Source organism: Narcine bancroftii, chromosome 1 (genome assembly GCF_036971445.1).
Source record: "Narcine bancroftii isolate sNarBan1 chromosome 1, sNarBan1.hap1, whole genome shotgun sequence".
Classification (NCBI taxonomy): Eukaryota; Metazoa; Chordata; class Chondrichthyes; order Torpediniformes; family Narcinidae; genus Narcine; species Narcine bancroftii.
In genome coordinates, this window is record NC_091469.1 from 43,513,087 (window position 1) to 43,525,168 (window position 12,082).

The following is a 12,082-nucleotide window of genomic DNA, read 5'->3' on the forward strand; positions in this document are numbered from 1 at the left end:
TTGGAGCCAAAGTTGGCTATAGAACGGAGAGTGTAGAGGGACTAGAAGAGGGAACTTCGCACACAGCCTTGAGATGCCCTTGTATTGATGGTCAGTAAAGAGGAGGTGATTATAATAAGACACTGTGACAAATGGACAGAGAGAAAAATACAATTCCACACACAGGTACCACAGCACAAACACAATGATATACACATACACATGATCAGACAAATCCAGAGAGAAAGCATATTAAAATACAAACTCACCACAACACCAGCAGATCGCAGTGTGATCTTGCACTTACACAGTCATCCATAAACAGATATGCAAATAGAGTTACATCAAAATAATCATCCATATAAATGCATGTGCACACAGAAGCAAAGATATACACCTTCATGCAGTTTTGATGACCAGACTAGATTCAATGCACTGCAAGTATTGTTCAATCTCAGTTAGTGACAGAATATTGAACTAACGCTTGAAGGTCTGTTCTCACATCACAAAGGTCTTGTAAGTTTACATGAATATTTAGCCCAGTATTTCCCCCCCAAAAGAAATTGTTCCTTGAATAAATGGCCTTGAATTGCTTTCTTCACCGAAATAACAAGGGTTATGAACCACGTGTAACGAGCAGCAATAGGCGATGAACCAGATAGTGTTTAATTTTAAACCACTAATTTTATATCGTGTGTGTGTGTGTGTGTGTGTAAACCTTTACAGTCCTGGCCAAAATCTTCAAAGTTTCTTCAAACTTCAGTCTTTTAAATTCATTGTGGTAGCGTAGGCCTTTGAAATTTAATGCCAAGAACTAATGTTGAACTGATGGGAAGATCGGAGCTGTGGCTTTGAAGAAATTTCTATCCACACATGCTGTGGTTTCAGCACTCCTGGTCCTTTTGTAGGCAAGACTCAAACTGGAGATAGCACATATTTGTAATAAGCACAGGGTAGTGATTGTGGGGGATTTTAATTTTTCAAATATTGATTGGGAAACCCATTCCGTGAAAGGGCTGGATGGGTTGGAGTTTGTAAAATGTGTGCAGGATAGCTTTTTGCATCAATACGTGGAGGTACCAACTAGAGAGAGAGCTGTGTTGGATTTACTGTTGGGGAATGAGATGGGTTAGGTGACAGAGGTATGTGTTGGGGAGCACTTCGGGTCCAGTGATCACAGTGCCATTAGCTTCAAGGTAATTATGGAAAAGGATAGGTCTGGGCCTAGAGTTGAGGTTTTTGAGTGGGGAAAAGCTAGGTTTGAGGAGACGCGAAAGGATTTACAAGGGGTGGATTGGGACAATTTGTTTTCTGGGAAGGATGTAATAGAGAAATGGAGGGTCTTTTAAAGGAGAGGTTTTAAGAGTACAAAATCTTTATATATGTGTTAGGTTGAAAGGTCAGGTCAAAAGTTTGAGAGAGCCATGGTTCTCAAGGGATATTGGAAACTTAGTTTGAAAAAAGAGGGAGTACTACAATAAATATAAGAAACGGGATAAAGGAGATGTTTGGCTACTATATTAAATGTAAAAAGAATCTTGAGAAAGAAATTAGAAAAGCTAAAAGAAGGTATGAAGTGGCTATAGCAAGCAGGGTGAAAATAAATCCAAAGGGTTTCTACAAATATGTAAATAGCAAAAGGAAAGTGAGAGATAAAATTGGTCCAATAGAAAATCAGAAAGGACAAATGTGTGTGGAGCCAAAAGAGATGGGGGAAGTCTTGAACGATTTCTTTTCCTCAGTATTTACTGAGAAGAAGGATATTGAACTGTGCAGGGTAAAGGAAGCAAAGGGGGTATATATGGAGATTATAGTGTTTAAGATTATAGTGTTTAAGAAAGAGATAGTACTGGAGCTTTTGAAACATATAAAGGTAGATAAGTTTCCAGATCCTGACAGGATTTTCCCCAGGACCTTGAGAGAAGTTAGTGAGGAAATAGCGGAGGCTCTGGCAGTGATTTTTCAAATGTCATTAGAGCCTGCCACATTGACCACCGCCAGTGGGCTGATATCGCCTCAAACCGTACATCTTGGCGCCTCACAGTTCGGCGGGCAGCAACCTCCTTTAAAGAAGACCGCAGAGCCCACCTCACTGACAAAAGACAAAGGAGGAAAAACCCAACACCCAACCCACCAATTTTCCCCTGCAACCGCTGCAACCGTGTCTGCCTGTCCTGCATCGGACTTGTCAGCCACAAACGAGCCTGCAGCTGACGTGGACATTTACCCCCTCCATAAATCTTCGTCCGCGAAGCCAAGCCAAAGAAGAGAGTCGGGTATAGTGCCAGAGGATTGGCATGTTGCACATGTGGTTCTTTTGTTTAAAAAGGGTTCGAGGAGCAAGCCTAGCAATGATGGGCTAGTAAGTTTGACATCTGTGGTAGGTAAATTGATGGGAAGCATTCTGAGAGATAGTATGGAGGGACAGGGTCTGATCAGGGACACTCAACATGGATTTGTGCGTGGAAGGTTGTGTTTGACCAATCTTGTTGAATTTTTTGAAAAGGTAACTAGGAATGTTGATGAGGGTAGAGCAGTGGATGTTGTCTATATGGACTTCAGAAAGGCCTTCGATAAGTTCCGCAGTTAGTTAGTTAGGAAGGCTAGGTCCTTGGGTATTAATTTGGAGATAGTCAAATGGATTCAACAGTGGCTGGAAAGAAGGTGCCAGAGAGTAGTAGTCAATAATTGTTTGTCAGGATGGAGGCCAGTGACAAGCGGTGTACCTCAGGGTTCGGTATTGGGACCATTGCTGTTTGTCATATATGTTAATGATCTGGAGGATGGGGCGGTAAATTGGATTAGTAAGTATGCAGAGGATACTAAAATAGGGAGAATTGTGGATGATGAAGAGGGTTTTCAAAGATTGCAGAGGGATTTAAACTACTTAGAGAAGTGGGCAGAAAGATGGCAGATGGATTTTAATGCTGATAAGTGTGAGGTGTTTCATTTTGGAAAGTATAATCAAAGCAAGACATGTGTGGTAAATGGGAGAGCAGAAAGATCTAGGAATAACAGTGCATTGTTCCCTGAAGGTAGGAGCGCAAGTAGATAGGGTGGTGAAGAAGGCCTTTAGTATGCTTGCCTATATAAATCAGTGCATAGAATATAGGAGTTGGGAAGTAATGATGAAACTGTACAAGACATTGGTGAGGCCAAATTTAGAGTACTGTGTGCAGTTCTGGTCTCCGATTTATAGGAAGGATATTAACAAGATAAAGAGAGAGTGCAGAGAAGATTTACAAAACTGTTGTCTGAGTTTCAGCATCTGGAATACAAGGAAAGACTGAGCAAATTAGGTCTTTATTCCTTGGAACGTAGAAGGCTGAGAGAGGATTTGATAGAGGTGTTTAAGATAATGAGAGGGATAGATAGTTGATGTGGAAAGGCTTTTCCCAATGAGAGTAGGAGAGGTCAAGAGGTTATGGGTTGAGAGTTGACAGGCAAAGGTTTAGGAGTAACGAGGGGGAACTTCTTAACTCAGAGAGTAGTTACTGTGTGGAATTGGCTTCCGTGAAAGGTGGTGGAGGCAGGGTAAATTTTGTCATGGGAGGGGGATGGAGGAAGATGGGGAGGGTATTTAGATCAGTGCGGACTAGAAGGGCCTGTTTCCGTGCTGTAATTGTTATATGCCCGGCCTCCATGAAGCTTCCCCTGCACCGACCGGTCTCTCCAAGTGACTTCCACCATTAGTCACAATCAAAATTAAGCACTTTGCTTCCCAAAAAGACCATGCTAGCACAGGTCAATCCAGAGCATGCTTTGCTCTGAATTCCACAGAAATGGTTGGTCACAAGAGCTATTTCAAAAGGCCTGGTTCTCCCTTGCAAAAATCACAATGTCATTACAAATGTATCGAATTCTGGAACAGACTGTGACAAGCCTTCCCTCAGTTCTTCCAAAGTATCAAATTATTGCTGGGCTGTGACTTGTGTTGTGACCATTCATCCCTCCTGTCTATACTATCCTTTACAGTGACAATCCCGTTTTACTAAAACAAGAGCTCGTAATAATACTTTTAAAACTTTTTGAAACTTCTGAACATAAAATTAAAGTGGTCTTAATGAAATTCACTTAAAAATGTAAAGCACAAGTTTACATTTTTTGTAATGTTTTATTTATCATTTTAATTTATTTAACAATTAATAATTATTGCAAATGCAAAACATCAAGAAAAACCCTTCCTCTACCCTTTCTCCTCCATACGTCTCATTAAAGAGAAAGAATGAAGGAAAAAATCATACCAGTGCATACAATAAAACATATGGAGACACGATAATACCGCGTCGTTAAATTCTTGGCAGAGGTTTATTGGGTAGCCAGTAGCAATTGTAGCTCTATATTGGAACCAGTGAGGTACCTATACGGTCTAAATAAGGGTTCCAGATTTTTAGGAAGGCATTATATCCCTTCCTGAGATTGTATGTAACCTTTCCAAGTGGGATGCAACTATTCATCTCTGAAGACCACCTATCCATGAGTAGCCCGGTTAGATGGGAGTCAGACTTCCATGTCACTGCTATGCATTTCCTGGCCACACACAAGACAATTTCTGTGAATTTAATTTGAGGATTAGTTAGGTGACTCCAGTGATCTTAGTTAGGATATCACAGAGGTCATACCAGAAGAGCCTCACCTTCGTGCAAAACCAGGTAGAAAGTAAAAAGGAGAGGTTCCACAGGCACCTCAAAGCAGCGCTGATGACCCAACTCAAAGGACCCAACCGTTTTGACAAATTGCTGTGGGTCCTCCTGGGAATACGCACCACACCCAAGGAGGACTTCAACACCTCGGCAGCGGAAATGTTGCATGGAGCACCCCTGGTCATCTCCGGGGAATACCTGGCCGCCACCAGGGAAACAGATGAACCACCAGCGGCAGCCCTCGAGAGACTGAGAAAACGACTGGGCACACTGGACCCAACACAGCCCTCAGCACACAGCCACCCCAGGACATTCATCCCCGGGGACCTAAGGAGCTGCACATACATTTTCATGCGGCGAGAGACACACTGGGGGCTGCTACAGTGACCACACGAGGAGCCCTACCAGGTTGTCAGGCATAACAGGGCTACATGTCTGCTGGACATTGGGGGCAAAGAGGAAACAGTTACAATTGACCACCTCAAACCAGCACAATTGGGCCCCAGCCAGCCAATCAACCCACTAGCCCCAAGCCGCAGAGGCAGGCCACCCAAAACCAAGGACAGTACTCAGATTGCCAGTTTGGGGGGGGGGGGGGGAGCCAATGTGGCAGCCATCAGCTTTCTGACACACAAGATGGTGTCCAAACATGGCGATCCTGCAAGGTTCAAACCGACTAAATCGGCTTTCTTCATGAGTTGCCAGCCGCATGACAGGAACTAGCGAGCACCAGCGGAAACACCAATCTACCCACAGCCAGCAAGCCAGTGACATCATTTCCACCAGAAGCGACATGACAACCAAGCCCAACGGGCCTATATAAAGGTAGAGCAAACCTTCAATAAAGTAGTATTGACTGTACTCACCTCACGTCAGTGTCTTGCTTTCACGTCCTGTTGTGGCACACGCTACAACTGTATAAATTCTGGAGATCATCATCCACTATCATTTCAAGGTATCTGATGCCACCTGAGGGTCATTTCAATGGACTTGTTTGCTGATACTCAGCGTGATCAAAATTTGTTAGTGGGATGATTTCGCTTTTTCTTCCATTTCACCTTGCATCCTGAAGCTTTTAATAAAATATGTAATTTAGTAAGGGAATTCATGAGATCTGTTAAATATAGGATTGCATCGTCTGCTATAAGATTAATTTTGTGGCTTGTCTGACCCAGCATAAAACCCTTTATCTCCAAGTCTTGTCTAATTGCCTCTGCCAAGGGCTCAAAACCCAAGACAAAAAGTCCCAGAGACAAAGGGAAACCCTGTCAGTTCAATCTGCTCAAAGTAAATGCTGCCGTGATCTGTCCATTAGTGGCAAACCTAGCTTTGGGTCTGTAATAAAGAATTTTAACCCAATTAATGAACAATTGCCCAAATCCGAGCTTGGCCAAGACTCTAAATAAATATGGTCATTCCAGCCTGTCAAAGGCTTTCTCAGCATCCAGGGCCACTGCAACACTCGGTTAAGCCTTAGACTTTGCATAGTCAATAATATTGAAGAGCCTATATAGGTTATTGGCTAACTCACATTTCAAAATAAACCCACTCTGGTCTGGATATATTAATTTCAGCAAGTATTGGCCAAGCCTGTTAGCCAGGGCCTTAGAAATCAATTTGTAATCTGAGTTTAGTAATGAAATGGGTCAAAATGAGGAGCATTTTAATGGGTTTCTGTTCTTTTTATGAATCACAATAATTATGGCAGTAGAAAATGATTCAAGGTGAGTTTGGTTTTTAGATACTAAGTTATTTATATCCATGCTAAGGGGTTTAAGTAGATCCTTAAAATCTCTGTAAAATTGTGGTGGGAAACCATCCTCCTTGGTGATTTATTAGACTGTAGAGAGCCCGATGCTTTTTCAATTTCTTTTGCAGTAAAGGGAAGGTCCCAATTTATGATATTCTTGATCAATTTTGGCTAGTTCAACAGTGGATAAAAATTCATCAATCTTGGGTCTTTTGAGGACTGTTTAAATGTATCATAGATTTCTGTTGAATTATGTGGAACTGAGCCCATTTCAGTCTGGATTGAATTTATTGTTCTCGAACTCTCCTCTGTCCTCAATTGCCAGGACAAAACTTTGTGCTTTTGCTACCAGTTCATTATATTTTTGTTTAGTTCTTAGGATGGTTATTTCAATGTTATAAGGGTTTAGTGTGTTGTACTTGAGTTTTTTTTTTTTTGTTTTTTTGTTTCACTTTATAGGTTTCTTTGGACCTGGACTGTTGAAACTCCTTTTCCAATTGCAGAATTTCTGTTTCCAGTTCTATGTCTGCCATGTATTTCTTCTCAATACATTTTGTATATGAAATTATCTGTCTCTAGGGTAGGCTTTTAATGCATCCCATAAAATAAAACAAATGGGAGGAGAAGGGCAGTTTGTCTCACAGAACACCTTTATCTAGTCTCTAATGAATTTGCAAAATTCTGATTTTTGGAGTAGGGAAGGAGTTGGTTATTCTGTCATCAGAATAGAGAGAGTCAGAGGTGAGTGATCTGACAAGGTTCGAGATGGATATTCTGATTCTAATGTTCTGTGGATTGGTAACAAAAAGAGGTCAATCCTAGTATGGGGTTTGTGAGGTACGGGATAAAAGTAGTCCCTGGTTTGAGGGTGTGTTTGCCTCCATGCATCTGTCAGATTTAGATCTTTCATAAAGCCAAAGTGGTTTTGGCCACTTTTGTTTTGAATACTGTTTGCATTGATTTGTCCAGGATAGGGTCCAAACAAAAATAGAAGCTACTCCCTACAAATATATTTTGCCATTCTCTGATACCTTAAGGAAGATATCTTGAATAAAGGATTCATCATCATAGTTACGTCCAAGACGCTGAGCAAAGCTGACAATTAACTAATACATATCAGCCTAATAGGTCAATGATAGTTTATCCAATCATTGCTGGCATGTTTTTGATTATCAAGATGGCTACCCCCAGCTTTAGAATTAAAAGATGATGATATTACATGTCCTACCCACTCGCTCCTTAATTTCTTATGTTCCTGTGTAGTAAGATGGGTTTCTTGTATAATATCAGTTTTCATTTTTTTCAAGTGCCAATGCTCAATTCCTTTTAACCATTCCATTCAGCCCATTCACATTAAAGCTAACAAATTTCACTACCTTATTCATTAATAATAAATCACACAAACACCTATGTGTTATGACCTCCTGCAAAATCTCCATAAAAGTAAAAAATAATGTCTCCTAATGATAAAGCAGCAAATATTTGAATAAGACACTGACATGGTTGACAAATTTAAAGACTAAGAACAAAAATAAATACAAAATTCTCTCCCTCCCCCCTCCCAATGCCAACCTCTGAACATTTGACATCATCTCCCTCATTAAGCTGGGATGTGCATTCTTCACTCACTAAGTGCAGCATATCTAACTCAAACATTTTTCCTGGCGCAGGGCTCCTATATTAAAAAATATATAAACTATTATATATTATTTAATTCTGAGCACATTAAGTTTTTTTTAAAAAAATGCTCAACTTATAAACAGTTACTGTGAAAACCAGTCGCCATTAAAAAAAAAACTAGTCAGTTTAAATTGGTTTAAATTGGAACTCGCTTATCCATTATTGGTGGAAAAAGTGACTACATTTTAAGGCACATATCCTTGGCAGTTCGTGAAGACCACGACGGGCTACCAATTTTACTCCACTCTTTCTCACTTTTTCATTTTCTTCCTAGCCAATTACGCAAGAGTGCCATCACTTCCCTCCATCAGGGAATACAACACTCAGCATTGCCAGGTGAAGCAAGGCAAATGGGATATTCTTAAACCAGAGCTCCTTCTTTACCTGGTCGGACTCCCTCCTCCACTTTATTAGACCTTCACTCAGGTCGGGAAAAAAAATAACATTGGCCTGTTGTCATTTGTAATGGGGCCCTTGTCCTATTTCATTTGCTGGGCAGTGGTGCGTAGAATTTTATCCCTTTCCTGATACCTCAACTGACATGTCAGGATGTGTCAGGTATATGTGTCCATATTGTTAACCTGAAGAAGGTCTCTGGCCAACAGACATGCCAGGTGCAGAGACTTGATGGGGCCTTAAATCACTATTAGTTCACTAAAGTGTTCTTGACCCAGAATATCTGGGGTCCAGCCATAAAAAAAATTCTACGGGATCCTTTCCCCTCAGGGACTTTCTTTGGGTTAACAATATGGACATTATTATAACTGCTGTAATTTTATAGCTGGTCCACTTTTCCCAGCAGAAAGTCATTTTCCTTAATGTCTCAAGGGAGGTGTCCATCTCTCTTATTTGGTGCTCTATCGTCCCGAAGCACTCTTCTGTGGCAGCCATTAAGGTGGCCAACTGGTTGAACATGACTAAGTCCTGAGATGGACTGGTTAATCTCCTCTGTTTTAACTTCTAACTTATTAGAGAGGACTTCATTACCTCTTTGAATCTCCTGAAGGAGGATTATGTAAATACCCCTCTTTCAGTGATTGCTCCTGAGCTGGTCCTGTGCCAGGGATGGATCTCTCTGCAGACCTCAAGGTTTTTGCAGCAGCCATCTTGCTGTTTTGCCAATGTCCATTTGCTAAGATGGATTCCACCATCAAGGCTGGATTCTGGTCAGTAATTGTATTTCTTTGTTTAATTCATCATTTTCTTTTGCTCTGCTCTACGTATGTATGTAACTAGTTTAAAGGTGATTTTAAGTGTTTATAATGGTTTTAAATGGCCGCCATCTTGCTGATTTGCCAATATCCCATTGCTGCGATGAGCTTCACTATTAAGGTTCAATACCTGCATTTCTTTGCTTGATTTTTCATTTCTTGCCCTTAGTCTAGCTATTCAGCTAGTTTAAAGGCAGTTTTCAGCATTTTTAAAGAGTGTTTAACTGAATTCTTCTGAGGAGCCCTCCTATCTCCGCTGCATCACATGACCCCTCCCCCCCCCCACAATTAATATTATTTATAGTACTTTTACCCCAATCCAGTCCCAGAATGCTGCATAATTACACAATTATTTTGTATATTAGATATCTTCCATGATTAATCAAACATATCCAATAGTATACTTGCACATCCTGTCAACTACTTGTATTTATTTCCATACCCAATCAGCTATAGCCACACCCAAACACCTCTGACTATTGATAATCATTCATCCCTACAGCCAATAAACTCTCCACATCCAATAACTTTGATAGGCTGAGGGAACAGCTGATTTTATGGGGAAAAACAAGTCCCTGCCCAATCAAACAAATCCGCACACAATCAGCTGTTACCACATCCAAATCTTTTGTCATTATCCAATAATAATCAGGTATTCAAAACCCATATCCACAGCCAAAATGCAATTACCTCAATCAATCATTCATTTCTCAACTACAGTCAGCAATTTACATGCTTAATTAATCATTGTTATACCTAATCAGCCATTGCTGCACACTTGTAGGAAACATATCACCTCCTTTTCAGTTTGGATTGGGATTACCCAGGAAATGTAAACTTGCAAGCATCATAACAGTATTTTCCACATCCTGAAAAACAATTGTAAATGCTTAATTTCTGTTAACCTAATGACAAAGTGAAATGCCATCATTACTTTTGCTCTGTTCTCACCTCCTCTTCATCCTGGACATAATTTCCCAGTTCTCCGCTGGAAAAAGGGCTCAAACCTGAAGTGGCAGGCATCTTTACCTCCTCTGGATGCTGCGAGATCTGCTGAGCTCCTTCAACATTTGTGTTTTTACTACAATCACAGTGTCTATAGGACTTTCATGTTTCACTTCCCCTTCCACCCCATCAGTTTTCACATTCAATGGATCATCCTACACAATATCTGGCAGCTTCAACAAGATTCCACTATCAGACGCAAGTTACCTTCCCTCCATTCAAGATTTCAATAGGATCATTCTCTTCATAACCCTTGTTTGATTTTCCATCCCCTACACTTTCACAAGCAACTGCAGGAGATGTAACATTTGTCTTTTCAGCTCATCTCTTCTCGCATTCCAACCACAAAGCAATGATTCACTTACTTTTCTTCCAATATAGTGGACTGCATTCTGTATTCACATTTGCTCTTCTACACAGAAGAAAGCAAACACAGGGCAGTTGCATTCAGTCCACAGGAATGACCTTGAGCCTTAATTTCCCTGCCATTTTAATTCCCCGTCCCACTCTGACCTACCTGTTGTGACTATTACAATGAGACCCATTGCAAGCCAAAGGAAAAAGATCTCATCTTTCAATTAGGCAGATTGCACCCTTCTGGACTCTATTGAATGTTCCAACTTTGTCTAACTTGCCAATGGTTCCAAAACTCTCCATTTCTATTGCAAGTCATCCACCTGTGAAATTGGCTCAGTTTTTCTCTAAAGCACCTTAGTCACCACCCTTGCTATTTTGAATATACTATGCAGAGAAAGAAACATAACATAATAACATAACAATTACAGCATGGAAACAGGCCATTAGGCCCTTCTAGTCCGCACCGAACCAAACACCCCTTTCTAGTCCCACCTCCCTGCACAATGCCCATAACCCTCCATCTTCTTCTCATCCATAGAGCTGTCCAACCTTTTCTTAAATAATACAATTGACTCCGCCGCCACTATTTCTCCCGGAAGATCATTCCACACGGCTACCACTCATTTACTTATCTGACTGGACAACTCATCTTGATGGCAAATATAGCCTAGTCTTATCTCATGAATTCCCTTTGACCTACTCATCCAAATACTACTTTCTCTGCAACTTAAAACCACCTTTTTAATCATTTCAGACAAAAGGTGTTTGACCTGAAACATTAATTCAATTTCTCATTCCACACATGCTGCCTGGCCTGCTGAATGTTTTCAGTATTTCCTGTCTTTCTGGCAACATCAATAGGAAAGCACAAAAGCACCAAAAATTTAATTGGAAAAAATCCACATCACTGTTGAAATAAAGTGGGAACTTTGGTTAAATCTAAATGATACAAATTACTTCCTCAATGGCTCACCCAGACCAGTCATAAATTCAACAGCATCAAGCATTTCATACCGTGTTAACAGAGAGGAAAGTGGAGATACATACAAAATCCCATCCTCAAGTCTGGTGACACTGAGACAGCAAACAGTGTGCATAGAAACACAGGACCCCTTTAAACATTTTCTACCCCTCTATTTTCAACCAACTTAATATCACTCTCACTTCTGAAATGTTGGACAATGATCAGTTTGATTTTTACCGCCTTGCAAAATTGGTCAAATTGAAGTCAAGGAAACAAATATCCTAACCTCCCTCAAATTTGTAAAAAAATCCAGTCATCATCAAATTGTAGCCCACAAGAGGTCAGGGTTACCATTTGTGCTGAGGAATTACTATGCTATACCCATATTTGATGGCATACAAGACCCACATCCCCCCCCCCACAAATGGCTCAAAAATACCCTTCGAGTCTAGTATGTGAAGTTGAAATTAGGGTGATAATGGTAAGTCACACC

The 12,082-nt window shown here is 40.7% G+C and overlaps 1 protein-coding gene across 5 annotated transcripts in view; it reads right to left on the minus strand.

Moving 5' to 3' along the window:
• Positions 1–12,082, minus strand: part of LOC138757589 (methylcytosine dioxygenase TET2-like) — a 177,706-nt gene that overhangs the window by 129,282 nt on the left and 36,342 nt on the right. The window contains exons 1-3 of one of the 5 annotated variants that reach the window (XM_069925212.1): positions 10,215–10,303; positions 10,020–10,132; positions 5,489–5,694 (exon numbers count right to left, since the gene is read on the minus strand). The exons of 2 other annotated variants lie outside the window; for them this stretch is intronic. The gene's annotated coding sequence lies outside the window, so the exon portion shown is untranslated. Of the gene's footprint in view, positions 1–5,488; positions 5,695–10,019; positions 10,133–10,214; positions 10,304–12,082 lie in introns of those variants that run through there. 2 more of the 5 variants (XM_069925202.1, XM_069925221.1) reach the window with 2 other exon arrangements.